At 37.3% G+C, this 15,632-nt stretch overlaps 1 pseudogene; it reads left to right on the top strand.

Moving 5' to 3' along the window:
* The first annotated feature begins 11,470 nt into the window (after nucleotides 1-11,470).
* On the top strand, nucleotides 11,471-12,421 carry LOC131904395 (vomeronasal type-1 receptor 4-like; annotated as a pseudogene).
* The last annotated feature ends 3,211 nt before the right edge of the window (nucleotides 12,422-15,632 follow it).

The raw sequence follows: 15,632 nt of genomic DNA, 5'->3' as shown, positions 1-15,632 counted from the left end.
GCCAAAGTGGTTGTACAAGCTTGCATTCCTACCAGCAGTGGAGGAGAGTTCCCCTAGCTCCACATCCTCTCCAGCATAAGCTGTCTTCAGTGTTTTTGATCTTAGCCATTCTGACAGGTGTAAGGTGTTATCTCAGAGTCCTTTTGATTTGCATTTCCCTGATGATTAGGGATGTTGAGCAATTTCTTAAATGTCTTTCAGCCATTTGAGCTTCCTCTATTGAGAATTCTCTGTGTAGTTCTATAGCCCATTTCTTAATTGGAGTGTTGGGCATTTTGATGTCTAATTTCTTGAGTTCTTTATATATTCTGGATATCAGCCCTCTGTCAGATGTGGGCTTGGTGAAGATCTTTTCCCATTCTGTAGGCTGTTGCTTTGTCTTGTTGACCATGTCCTTTGCTCTACAATAGCTTCTCAGTTTCAAGAGGTCTCATTGATTGATGTTTCTCTCAGTGTCTGTGCTACTGGTGTTATATTTAGGAAGTGATCTCCTATGCCAATGCATTCAAGACTACTTTCTACTTTCTCTTCTATCAGATTCAGAGTAGCTGGATTTATTTTGAGGTCTTTGATCCACTTGGACTTATGTTTTGTGCACGGTGACAAATATGGATCTATTTGCAGCCTTCTACATGTTGATATCCAGTTATGCCAGCACCATTTGTTGAAGATGCTTTCTTTTTTCCATTGTATAGTTTTGGCTTCTTTGTCAAAAATTGTATGTTCATAGGTGTGCAGATTAATGTCAGGGTCTTCAGTGCGACTCCATTGGTCCACATGAGGGTTTTTATGCCAGTACCAAGCTTTTTTTTTACTGTAGCTCTATAGTAGAGCTCGAGGTCAGGGATTGTGATGCCTCCAGAGGTTGTTTTATTGTACAGGATTCTTTTGGCTATCCTGGGTTTTTTTTTTTTGTTTTTCCATATGAAGTTGAGTATTATTCTTTCCAGGTCTGTGAAGAATTGTGTTGGTATTTTGATGGGGATTGCATTGAATATGTAGATTGCTTTTGGCAAGATTACCATTTTTACTATATTAATCCTGTCTATCCATGAGCATGGGAGATCTTTCCATTTTGTGACATCTTCAATTTTTTTTCAGGGACTTAAAGTTATTGTCATATAGGTCCTTCACTTGCTTGGTTAGTGTTACAACAAGGTATTTCATATCATTTGTGGGTATTGTAAAGGGTGATGTATCTCTTATTTCCTTCTCAGCCAATTTGTCAATTGTATATAGGAGGGCTACTGATTTTTTTGAGTTGATCTTGTATCCTGCTATGTTGCTGAAGGTGTTTATAAGCTGTATAAGTTCCTTGATTGAATCTTTGGGGTCACTCAAGTATACTATCATGTCATCTGCAAATAGGGAAAGCTTGACTTCTTCCTTTCCAGTTTGTATCCCCTTAATCTCCTTATGTTGTCTTATTGCTCTGGACTTCAAGTACTATATTGAATAAGTATGGGGAGAGCAGACAGCCTTGTCTCATTCCTGATTTTAGTGAAATGGCTTTGAGTTTCTCTCCATTTAATTTGATGTTGGCTGTTGGCTTGCTATAAATTGCCTTTATTATGTTTAGATATGTTCCCTGTATTCCTGATTGCTCCAAGACCTTTATCATGATGGGGTGTTGGGTTTTGTCAAATGCCTTTTCTGCATCTAGTGAGATGATCATTTGGTTTTTTTCTTTGAGTTTGTTTATATGGTGTATTACATTGATGGACTTTCATATGTTGAACCACCCTTGCATCCGTGGAATGAAGCCTACTTGATCATAGTGGATAATTGTTTTGATGTGTTCTTAGAGTCTGTTTGCCAGTATTTTATTGAGTATTTTTGCATCAATGTTCATGAGGGAGATCAGTCTGTAGTTCTCTTTGTTGCATCCTTGTTTGGTTTAAGAATCAGGGTAATTGTAGCCTCATAGAAGGAGTTTGGTAATGTTCCTTCTCTTTCTATTGTGTGTAACAATTTGAAGAGTACTGGTATTAACTCTTCTTTGAAGATCTAGTAGAATTCTGTGCTGCAACCATCTGGTCCTGGGTTTTTGTTCTTGGGAGACTTTTAATGACTGATTCTATTTCCACAGGGTTTATTGGACTATTTAAATAGTTTATCTGGTCTTGATTGAACTTAGGTATGTTGTACCTATCCAGAAAATTATCCATTTCTTTTAGATTTTCCAGTTTTGTAGAGTAGAGTTTTTTGAAGTATGACCTGGTGATTCTCTGGATTTCCACATTGTCTGTTGTTATGTCCTCCTTTTCCTTTCTGATTTTGATGATTTGGATGCTCTCTGTCTGTCTTTTGCTTAGTATGGATAAGGGCTTGTTTATCTTGTTGATTTTCTCAAAGAACCAACTCTTTGTTTCATTAATTTTTTGTATTGTTCTCTTTGTTTCTATTTTATTGATTTCAGCTCTCAACTTGATAATTTACTAGCATCTATTCTTCCTGGGAGACTTTGCTTCTTCTTGTTCTAGAGCTTTCAGGTGTGCTTTTAAGTCACTAATGTGAGATTTATCCAACTTCTTTATGTGGGCTTTTAGTGCTTTTAATTTCCCTCTTAGCACTGCTTTTATAGTGTTCCATAAGTTTGGGTATATGGTGTCTTCATTTTCGTTTATCTCTAGGAAGTCTTTAATTTCATTCTTTATTTCTTCCTTAAACCATTGTTGATTCAGTTGGGCATTATTCAGTTTCCATGAGATTGTAGGTTTTCTGTAGTTTTTGTTGTTGATAAAATCTAACTTTAAACTATGGTGGTCTCATAGAACACAGGAGGTTATTCCAATTGTTTTGTGCCTGTTGAGATTGGCTTTGTGGCCAAGTATGTGATCGATTTTAGAGAAGGTTCCATGGGTTGCTGAGAAGAAGGTATATTCTTTTTTGTTAGAATGGAATGTTCTGTAGATATTGATTATGTCCATTTTTGTCGTAACATCAGTTAAGTCCTTTATTTCTCTGTTAAGTTTTGTTTTGGGAGATCTGTCCAGTGGTGAAAGTGAGGTGTTGAAGTCTCTCACTATAATGTGTGGGGTTTTATATGTGGTTTAAGCTTTTGTAATGTTTCTTTTACATATGTGGGTGCCCTTGTGTTTGGGGCATAAATGTTCAGAATTGAAACTTCATGTTGGTGGATGTTTCCTGTGATGAGTATGCAATGCCCTTCTTGATCTCTTTTGATAGATTTTAGTTTGAAATCTATTTTGCTGGATATTAGGATGGCTACACAAGCTTGTTTCTTAAGACCATTTGATTGGAAAGTCTCTTCCTAGTCTTTTATTCTTAGGTAGTGTCTATCTTTGAATTTGAATTGTGTTTCTTGTATGCAGCAGAAAGATGGGTCCTGCTTTCATATCCATTCTGTAATCCTGTGTCTTTTTATAGGTGAATTAAGTCCATTGATATTAAGGGATATTAATGACCAATGATTGTTAATTCCTGTTATTTTTCGGTGGTAGTGTGTGTGTACTTCTCTTCTTTGGGGTTTACTGCTGTGGCATTATCTATTGTCTGTATTTTCGAGGGTGTATCTGACTTCCTTAGGTGGGAATTTTCCTTCTAGTGCTTTCTGTAGGGCTGGGTTTTTGAATAGGTATTGTTTAAATCTGGCTTTGTCTTGGAATGTCTTGTTCACTCTGTCTATGGTGATTGAAAGTTTTGCTTGGTATATTAGTCTAGGCTGACATCCATGGTCTCTTAGTGTCTGCATTACATCTGTCTAGGTCCTTCTGGCTTTCAAAGTCTCCATTGAGAAATCGTTTCTTATTCAGATGGGTTTGCCTTTATAAGTCACTTGGCCTTTTTCCTTTGCTGCTCTTAATGTTCTTTCTTTATTCTGTACGTTTAGTTGTTTAATTTTGAAAGTGAAATTTAAAAAATGAATATTGTCTCATAAATTGTTACAACTGTTTGTTGCTTATACAATTAGTTACTAAAAAATCATACCTGCCATTTCTTGTAATCTTTAGGATGCAAAAAATAATTAGGCTAAACATTGTGTCCGAACTGCCTACATTGGAGATTCTTCAGAACAAGGAAGCATGGTGTCTCTCATATTATGAATCCCATGACAATTGAAATATAGGTCTTATATGGTCAGTGTGAGAACTTTGCAACCACAGAAATTGTAGAATGCAACTTAACCCCTCTCTTTAAGAACAAGTGTGCACATGTGAGTCTTTCCAAGATAAATAAATCCCTGACTGAGTGGCTTTTATGATTTACTAAGTACAAGTTGCTAATTCTGGCTGATATGTCAGTGAGCATAAGGAACTGAAATATCACAGAAGATGGTCAGGCATGATTGAGGAAGCTGGACAAATGAGAGGGAGCATTTATTCACTGAGTAGAATAGGACTCTGTTCTCTATTAATGTAGGAATCAAGTCAAGTGACCTCTGCACTAGTATTGAACTTTATGTCTGTGTTGATGACACTAGGAGACATGATCTGGAAGAAAGGCTGTAGAATTTGAGTTATACAGATTGATATACATACACCAGCAATAAATCTTGTTAAAAATTATATTTGCCATTATATATGTAACTCTTAAACAATAAAACAAAGGTAATATTTACCAATGAGGGTTGGATTTCAGTGGATTTGACTACACTGAATCTTTGTGTGCAGAATCCTCTGGCTGTGAAGTCAAGCACTCATTTCTGGATTAGGCAGAGTGACTTCACAGATCTGAGTACAAGAGCAATCTCACTCTGTGATGGATATTGGTCACTGTTTCTTTTCATAAACACTGCTTCTTACCTCATTCCACTAAATGCAAATGGATACACAAATGCTCAGTTCTCAAGCATATTGCACACATACTTCTTGGCCATTGACATTCAAGGTGTCTCAATACACACAACACCTTTTAGCATGAAGTATTTTGTCAATAATTGTAACTGGAGCAGCCAATTGGACCAAGAGGTGAGTCTTTATCCTCACACCTGAACACCCTAGACCCTAGGCTTCGGGCCCAGGGGCACAACCCTGCACCCCTACACCACCACCCATTGCAGTCCCTGTTTCAGGCCAGTCTGCAGGTAGACCTCCCACAGGTCAGACTACCACCATCCCCCATTAGACCCTTTGAGCCAAGTCACACCTCTCCCAAATCTCACCCACCCTCAGAAACTGCAACTGTTCCCTGAGACAGAGCTTGCCAGTGACCAATTGGACTAAGAGGTGATGCTTTGTCTAGGTGGGGCCCAGGGTCACAACTCTGCACCCTCACACCACCACCCATTGCAGTCCCAGTCTCAAGCCTATAGACAGGCCTCCTGCAGACAGGTCAGACTACCACCATCCCCTACCAGACCCTGTAACCCACAAGCCCCAACTCCCCCAAATGCCACCCACCCTCCAAGACTGCAACTGTTCCCTGAGACAGAGCCTGCCAGCACCCAATTGGACTAAGAGGTGAGTCTTTATCCTCATACCCAAGCACCCCAGCCCCTAGGTTTTGGGCCCAGGGGGACCAACCTGAACCCCTACACCACCACCCATTGCAGTCCCAGTTTCAGGCCAGTCAGCAGGCAGACCTCCTGCAGACAGGTCAGACTACCACGATCTTCCATCAGACCCTATAACACACAAGCCCCACCACTTCCAACCCACCCACATGCCAAGATTGCTACTACTCCATGAGACAGAGCTCATGAACACCAATTGGACAAAGAGTCCATTAGCACCGACTAGATCAAGAGCTCTCACTGGACCAAGAGTATTGATCAGACCAAGAGAGCCTCCCTCAGACACAGATACCACTTGCACCAAGGGGAGAAAGATATGGGTAGATGTCAGTGCAAAAATACAGTCAACAACATAAAAACCAATATGGCTCCATCAGAACCTATATCAGCAAGACCTGAACATCCCATCACAGTGGAAACAGAAGAAATTAACCTTAAAAATGACCTTAAGAAAATGATAGAGATCTTTAAAGAGGAAAAATTCCCTAAAGAATTCAAGGAAAAGCCAAACAAAAAATTGGAAGAAATCAGTAAATCCCTTAAAGAAAGCCAAGAGAGAACAATTAAACAGGTGAGGGACAGTTCAAGACCTGAAAACTGAAATCAAGACAATAAAAAAGACACAAACTGAGGGAATGCTGGAAGTGGAAAATCTGAGTAAATGAACAGGAACTATAGATGCAAGCATAACCAACAGAATGCAAGAGATGGAAGATAAGATCTCTGGCATTGAAGATAAGATAGAGAAAATAGATTCATCAGTCAAAGAAAACACTAAAGCCAACAAAATCATGACTCAAAATGTCTAAGAAATTTGGGATACCATGAAAAGACCAAACCTAAGAATAATAGGGATAGAAGAAGGGGAAGAATAACAACTCAAAGGCACAGAAAATATTTTCAACAAAATCATAGAAGAAAACTTTCCCAACCTAAAGAAGGAAATGCCTATAAAGATACAAGAAGGTTACAGAACATCAAATAGACTTGATCCAAAAAAAGTCCTCTCACCACATAATAATCAAACAACTAAACATACAGAATAAAGAAAAAATATTAAGAGCTGCAAAGGAAAAATGCCAAGTAACGGCCAGGCGGTGGTGGCGCATGCCTTTAATCCCAGCACTCGGGAGGCAGAGCCAGGCGGATCTCTGTGAGTTTGAGGCCAGCCTGGTCTACAGAGCGAGATCCAGGAAAGGCACAAAGCTACACAGAGAAACCCTGTCTCGAAAAACCAAAAAAAAAAAAAAAAAAAAAAAAAAAAAAAAAAAAAAAGGCCAAGTAACATATTAAGGCAGACCCATGAGAATAACACCTGACTTCTCAATGGAGACTCTAAAAGCCAGAAGGTTTTTATGCAAACATTATGCAGACACTAAGAGACCATGGATGCCAGCCCAGACTATTATACCCAGCAAATCTCTCAATCAACACTCAATCACTGTTTCTTTTCATAAACATTGCTTCTTTCCTCATTCTACTGAATGCAAATGGATACACAAATGCTCAATTCTCAAGCACATTGCACACATACTTCTTGATCATTGACGTTCAAGGAGTCTCAATACACACAGCACTTTTAGCATGAAGTGTCTTGTCAATAATTGTAACTGGAGCAGCTGATTAGACCAACACAATTCTTCACAGACTTGGAAACAATACTTAACTTTACATGGAAAAAAAATCCAAGGTTTTGATTGAAGATAATGGAAATAATGCTGTTATTAATTATAAGCACATCTGTTTGGGTGTGTATATGTGTGTATTTATGTTGGGTAATATAGCTAAGATTAAAATTAATGAACAACATGGTAAAAAATTGTAAATGGACCTTTTTATCCTCACAGATGTGTTGGGATAGATTCACTGGCTTCATCTTCCTGGGAATGTGTCTGGCCTGTTGGTAAGCACAACTCGAGGTAGGTAGGACTTTAAAAAGCTTCCAGTGATGTTGTGTTTTTACTTGCCCAATGTTTGTCACTGTGTGTCCCAATCAATTCATATCCTATATATATGTGTGTATATATATGTATATATATATATATATATATATATATATATATATATATATATATATATATATGATAATTATATGGAGAACTTAAAAAAGTTCCCAAGGAGTCTGTTGTCTTGCGGCATGTTTTTAGTCCCAGCACTGAGGAGGCTGAGGTAAAGGAACTCTGTGATTTCATGGTTAGCATGATCTATATAGCAAGTGCCAGAACTATATTGAGAGACCATATCTCAATAAACAAAACAAAATGAAACAAAACAAAGACACAATTAAAAAAAAACTTCCAAGGACATTACATTTTCACCTGTTCTTTTTTGAAAGTGTGAATCCTTGATGTCATATTTCCTATGAGAATGTTTGTCAGATGGAGCAGCAAAAATATAAATAAAGAATATGTTTGTGATAGTGCTCTGACAGCTACTCAGTGAACTCACATATCAGTCAACATCAGTGCTCACAAATATTGGATGGTGTTTGTTGGGATCATGGTCTCAAACTGTGATTCCATGAGTTTTGTGTAGACACCAGCTTCATTCATTCAAAAAACTGAACCCAAACGTCATTCTCTCTCTCTCTCTCTCTCTCTCTCTCTCTCTCTCTCTCTCTCTCTCTCTTTATCTGTTTGTTCCTTTCTTCCTTTCTTATCTTCTATCCTTCCTTCCTTCCTTCTTTTTTTCATATTTGTCCATAAATACTTTTCCTATGAATGAAGCAAAAAAGCATAATCCTATATCTTAGAGGATTTTTTACAAATAAAATACAACTTAGAATACAATAGGTACAGCAAAAACTATTCAGTAAGGTTCTCAACAGTTTTCTTGAACTACTTTAGCAAAATCAAACCTCTGTTGATTCTTTGAGGGAACATAATTATTGGTAGCATTTAAGAGGTCAGCACACATTTTCCTTGGTTGTGGTTGTACATATTGATTATTGATGCTTATCTTAGTGCATATGACTTTAGGAATGTATTATTGTCTTCCTAACAATTGGCATGAAAAAAATTTTTTGAAATGATCTAAAAATTTTGATATCTAGAAAAACACTTGAGAGTAACTCCTCAGAAGGCCAAATTGTAGGAAAACAACCAGTGTGGGTTGCATTTTGTATCAGTTACTCCTATTTACTACAATAAGACCATTTTTGAGACAGATTTTTTATTACTACTTATTATGGAATCCTTTATTAGAGGACTCAGATTTTGAGAAATGACAAGTGGCCCTGTGCTAGTTTGTAAAATGGCAGTGGTCCATTGTTGTTAGTGGAAGTGTTTGGGACGGCCTGCTCTTAGAATACTGTGTTCAGCCCTGTCCTTGGACTTTTAGTGTGTTGACCTACTTGCATTTGCTTGCACTCAGGATTATGTTTTATTTTGTTCAAAGATGACTCTTTGGTTTTCTTGCAATCTTTCTTCTCTTTAGTGATCAATTTCCAGAAGTTTTTTTTTTTTATTTTCAATTTCTGGGCAGTTTCAGTATCATACCTTTCCTAATCCCTGTGGATCACATGAGTTGGAGTAGAGACAACTTCTTTCATCACTCTTGGTTCCGTACTTCCATCCTCTCCATAGTAACAATTGCCTCCAGAAAAGTCTGGAATGTGCTTATTCTTTTTGCTGTGCCTATAACAGTCCTCTACTTTTTTTTTCACAAAAGATACACTATATCCTCATTTGCCTTCTCCTGAATGCCTCATCTCAACCTAAATTACCTGATTCTCCTGATTTTCTGAGATGATAGGGGATCTCCCAAGGTTGAAATTGACCTGTAGAATTATATTTTGTGCTCATAAGTTAATTGATCATGGGCTGCTATTGGGCATTTCTAGGTAATCTGCAGGTAAAAGTTTCCATGATTGTTACTGGATGATGTAAAAATTTATGTGATTATTCTTTAAAGTGGGATGATTGGAGCCTTGTGTTACTTTCCCCTTCCATGTGAGCATGTGTGTTCGTGTCATTATTGAGATTTTTTTATGCAGTCATCTTGAGATGTCATAGGCATAGCTTTCCCAACATTTTAGAAGATGCAATCTCACAACAGATACATCTTTCTATGGCTCTTAAAAATCTTTCTGCCTCTGCTATCTCAATGTTCCTTGAGTCTTGAATGCAGGAGTTGTATTGTGGGTGTATCACTGGGACTTGACACAACACAACAACACCATTAGTTGTTGTCTGTTTTTGATCACTCGTGCTTTTTCTGTTTTTTACCTTTGGATTAGCTGTATTTTCTTTGTAGTGAACTATTGCATTGAGAAGTTTTTTTTTTCCTTTAGTGATTTGAGCTACAAGTAATGAAGGAATTGCTTTGAACACAAGAAAATAGGCCCTACATTTTTATCTAGCACCAAATTGTGAACACTGAAATCATGTATGTACAAGTAACATTAGATAGAATGAGCTGATTTTATATATATCTATAATATATATATGTATGTGTGTGTGTACAAAAACATAGACATATATACATTTACATGTAACAATAATTAAAGAAAAAGAGGCCACTGGCCAAGAATTTAAGAGTTTGGGTTTATGTAGGTACTGGGTAGTAGTTGGAGGGAAGAAAGGCACAATGATGCAATGATATTTTTATTTCAAAAATTAAAGAGATGCAACTATAACTTATAAAAATTATTTACCTTCTATAACACAGATTAAATTATAATTCTACACATTGCATCTTCTCAAAATAGTTACATACAGAATAGAATGTTGGAAAAAAATTTAAAGTGTGATTATTGGTGGGTAAAGCTATGTTTGTCCCACTTAAGCAAATGTGTCCCTTACATCAATGTTTGTACTAGCATTCACAGACATTTGCAAGGCCTGAGATTCCTGGTTTCTCTATAAAAATCCCCAAATTTGGTACTGTTAACATTTTCTTCTTTACATTGATTATATTTTTATTTTGTTTGGATTTATTTTTTATTTTTTATGTTTTGCTAGGTTACAAAGTAGCAAGTTTCCTTAAGGTATTTTCATACTTACTATTTTGATAGACCCAACCCCTTTGCTTCCCCCATTTATCTTCTGTCATCCCAGCTTTTAAAGTCCAGTGTACACAATTCCTTCCTTCACTTTCAAAACACATGTGTTGTTTTACCATCCTGATTACACTTTGACATACTCTTATGGGCCCCTTTCAAGTTTCCGGGATGCAATCCACATTCACTCCCACATTAACACACATTTCTTAAAAATTAGAGGCTGTGAAGTCATATTCATGACAGTGGTATCTGCTTCTCCTAGCCTGTATTGCATCAGTTAACAGAGTATTTTCTATGTCTTCTGCAGCCATTTCCCAGTGTGTTCTACATGAAAGTGCACAGGGAAGTAGAGCTTATATTTAGTAGTTCCTAAGGTCTCAGCTCATCTCCCCATTCTGTATAAACTTCTTCAGAATAGTATAAAATTCTTCTAGAATAGACTACAATGTCAATTATACCCCAGCTCTTGATTGACAGCTGACTGTGCCCTCGTGTGTGATAAGTGTGAGGGACAAGAGTGATCTACCTGGGGCTGCACAGTACAGCCAGCTGGTGTGTGTCTGTTCTTAAAGTTGATTTCTTTTACAACATGATTAGCAAATATGAGTATATTCTGAAAGATTTACTTTAAGTTTGTTTTCACTCCCTGTAACATTCCTTTTTCAAATGGACCAACATCTCATCATCCCGATTGTTGCATTTTCTAGGAAAGTTGATGTCTATTCTTCCATCAACACTTGCATTCTGAAGAACTGAGACATTTCAAAGTAACAAACATGGAAAGTAACTACTCATGTTAAAATTTTGGGAATAAGGTATTTTTGTGTGTTCTATGCTGGCCTTGAACTTATGAATTTAAAGGACCCTCAATTTTGACCTCTATGTAGCTCCATGGATTAATGGCATCTTCCTTCACTTCTGGCTACTATCATTTGCCATTATTCATTTGAGCTGAGAAATAGTGTGGCCATATTCTTAAGGATATTGTACTGAATCACAGAATGAATATCTGGAATCTGGCTATCAGAATCATTTTCTTATCATTAACAATCCTGGGAAATCTGGGAAATCTCTCTCTTATGTTCTACTATCTAGACTCTTACTACAGAGAACACACATTAAAGCCCACAGATTTGATTCTCATGCACCTAATGGCAGCCAATGCCTTGGTTATTCTCTCTGCAGGAGTACCCCAAACAATGGTAGTTTGGGGATTAAAGCAGTTCTTGAATGATTTTGGATGTCAGCTCCTACTGTACATTCAAGGATTTGCTCGAAGTGTGTCCATTGGCACCACCTGCCTCTTGAGTGTCTTCCAGGCCATGACCATCAGTTCTAGGAAATCCTGTTGGAATGATAACAAAGTCAAAGCTTCAAAGTACATTGACTGCTCTATTTCCCTACTTTGGGTATTCTACATGGTGATACGTTTCATTTTTCTTATGTACACATTTATCAAAATGAATAGCAAAAACATGACAAGAAATTGAGATTTTGGATATTGCTCTACTACAGGACATGATGAAATCATTGACTCACTCTATGCAACATTGGTGATGTGCCCTGAATTATTTTTTGCTGTGCTCATCACCTGGTCCAGTGCCTCAATGATTGTCATTCTCTACAGACACAAGCAGAGGGTTGAAAATATCCGTAGCTGTCATGGTTCTAGTAGAAACTCCCCTGAGTCCAGAGCAACACAGAACATCCTGGTCCTGGTGTCTACCTTTCTGGCTTTTTATACTCTCTCCACCATCTTCCGAGGCTGCATTGCTCTATTGTATAATCCCAGTTGGTGGCTGGTGTACATTTCTCGCCTCACTTCTCTTTGTTTTCCATGTTTTGGACCCTTTGTTTTTATGAGACATTACTCGGTTTTGTCCATATTCAGTTTTGTATGGTTAAGAAAAAAATGTTCTCATAATTTTATCATAACAATGTAAAATATAAGTTTTTCTTATCTTCCACATTTTACTCAATTATTACCTTATGAATTCAACAAAGAAAGTTAAGGTTTTAGCATCTAATCTTACTAAGACTGCTAAAAATGAGTACGGGAATTTTGTCAGATGGTTGAAATAGAAGCCTACATCAGCTCATGATACTGTGTTTAGCACACTGTAATCTTTCAGATAGTAGAGTTTTTCCTTTGCCCAGATGATGCACAAAGAAGCCAGTAAGTTGTTGCCAATAGAGCTAAGTTTCTTGTGGCTCTCTTCCTCTCATGGAATCTTGACTGCCTGTTTGCTGCTGTACAGACACTTGTATATACTGCACTCTAACTGCAAGGCATACTGAAACCGTGGTGGGCCATATATTGTGGTCCTGGTGGACCTTGTCCCATGACAGCTGCTCTAGCATGCTCCAGGACCAGAAATCTTCTTCAGTGATCATTTCTCAGATACGTTGATTTCAGCTGCACCAGAAAACAAACAAACAAACAAAAAACTGTTTGGCTGTTCTTAACCTTATAGCTACACTCCTCAACAAAGTCTGTGAAGATGAGCATCTTCTTGAGCCACATAGAACAAAAACTGTGACTACTATCTTTCACTTTGTACCAAAACAAATTAAAAATGAATGATGCTTATGAGATAATCTTTAATTTTGTTAGATACCGTTCTTTCCTTTTTATCTTTTATTACATATAGATTTTTTTCTCATACTATATTACCTAATTACAGTTTCCTCTCACCTTACTCTTCTTAGTTACACTCACACCCTCTCCCATATAAATCTATTCCCTTTTGGTTTCTCATTAGAAAAATGAGGCTTCAGAGAGATAACTAAAAAAAAAACTTAACACAATAAGATATAATAAGAAATGTAGTTGCATTCCTGCTGAGCTGCACCTGGCCTGGCTCCAGAGAGTAGCACCTAGCCCTAGTCCATCTTTTGTTTAGCAGAAATCTTTTGTTTCTCTTATCCTCTATGAGAATCTTGTCTCAGAGTCTCCCAAGGATACAAAGGTCTATGTAAAACTCTGTTCAGGAAATTTGGAAAACCATGGTACCTGAGAAATTGAGGAATTTGCACTTGGCATTGTATTGTTGGGAGCTCCTTTTAAGGTTATTTTGAGCATAGGAAAATTATCTGGCTAAACTGTAATGGATAGAAATAGAAATGCCCGAGGCAAAGGGAAGAAATGCCTCAGTTCTTTGAGGCTAGACCCCCTTACAGCCATGAAAGGCTAGATTCATCCTTAAGATTCCTCTGAGTCTTTTACGTGGACCCACACACCCATGTAACAACACACAGTGACATTTGGCACCCAATGTGGGGCTTGAAGAAGGACAAAGAATCTGAAGAAGGACAGAGGAGCTGGCCGTCTTAAGAACTGGAGGGTGCATTCTCAGGGTAAGAAGACTCTAGGATTGGCAGGATCATAGGGAATTTAAACTCCCCATCTCAGGAGCAACAAAATGTACAGTTGTTAATGTTTGTCAAAATAATAAGTGATAACTGCACAATTTTTAAAATAGAAATACAATGGTTCCTGAAATAGGAAATAAGTCAAGAAAAAGACCTTTCTCAATAGATAAAAGGGAAAGGAAAAAATTTAAAAAAAGAATTCTCCCAATAGGGAAGAGAGAAGAAGAGGAAATAAAAGTAAATTTCCAAATAGAAAAAGGAGAAAATTTTAATCAAGAAAAAAGGATTTTTCTGGAAAAAGGGTAAAAATATTAAAACTAGGCTTTAAGATTATAGGCCCTGTAAAAGAAAAAGAAGGAAAGAAAAAAGCCTCTTCCCAGTTGTAATAGAGGAAGAAAAGGCTCTTTCCTATATAAAAATTTCAGGATAGCTAAAATTCTGAGCTCTTTCTACCTGGGAGCACAGAATGCTGGCATCTGAATTACAAAGAATTAACAGGTGGGCTCACTGCAGCAGCCTGAACAGCAAGCCCAGAGTATAGACTTCTATTGTCTGGTTGCTTAACTTTGGTTTAAATGTTTTTTATTTTTCCCTCAGAGTGGGAATTACTCAATATTAAAGATCCTTTCCTGGGAAATATTTTCTGTTTTCCCCTTATGATGGGAATAACTCATTATTAGTATTCCCTTCATGTGAGAAAGAGGAAGTTTAAATGGGCTCAACTTCTGGTGAAGAATGGTTTGGGTCAGGACATGGAATGCTAAGTCAATGCAATTTGAGTTTGTAGAGATATTAATCATTCAGTGTATAGAGGATGTTCTTCTCTTTTGATTGTATAATAAATGTTTGGATGAATGTTTGATTTTCATGGTAGGTGAGCTAAAGGAGCAGGATTCACAATTTTAAACTATATATTGGGTATGCTTTTATCTGTTGATCATTATTGATAATTTGGCTCTGCTCTTTAAGTTGCTTTCTACAAATTTTTGATTAAATTATATAGAAGTATAACACCTTAAACAGATTATGTTGTTAGCTTATTAAATAATGCTTATACTTCTCAGTAATGTTGGTATATTATGTCTGCACAAGTTACTCTTCTAAAGCTGGGGACAAAATACCTGAAAGAACAACATGCCAGGTGTTTTATTTTGCTCTTATTTGAAGCCTGCTGAAAAGCTAGCTTTTGCTCTGAGCCCTTTGTCAGGTCTCATGAAGCTTGTGTCCTAGAATCCTGGCTAAGTGGGTAAAGGAATGAAGAAAGGACAGACTCACAGACACACATACAATGAATTTTAGATAGAGTGGTGTCCTCTTGTCCAGCTACCACTGCAGCCTGGAACCTCATCATATTCACTAACTACAACCCATGGCAAAATGTGACTTTTCTCCATAAAGTTGTCTGTATGTGAGCAGTCAGGCTGTTAATATCAAGTAGATATCTACTTGATATTAACAGCCTGAGCTGAGGAAATCTACTTGTCAATTTTCTCACACACAGGCATTTATTCACAAACTCTCAGAATCCAAAGGGAAGCTTTGCCAATCTTCTTTAACCTAGCTCATACGGATAATGGTTATTCCAATTTACCATGCACCAATTGGTGGTAGAATCCTTAAGAGAGCATGTCTGTGCCAAAATACATTTAGTCTGGTGCTGTGGGATGATCTGTATGGCAAATGTGTTGCTCTGATTGGTTAGTAAATAAAACACTGATTGGCCAGTAGTCAGGCAGGAGGAAGTATAGGCAGGACAAGGAGAAGAATTCTGGGAAGTGGAAG

Source organism: Peromyscus eremicus, chromosome 1, assembly GCF_949786415.1.
Source record: "Peromyscus eremicus chromosome 1, PerEre_H2_v1, whole genome shotgun sequence".
Taxonomy (NCBI): domain Eukaryota; kingdom Metazoa; phylum Chordata; class Mammalia; order Rodentia; family Cricetidae; genus Peromyscus; species Peromyscus eremicus.
The sequence above is the reverse complement of the archived record's forward strand: the minus strand, read 5'-3'. Positions and strand labels throughout refer to the sequence as shown.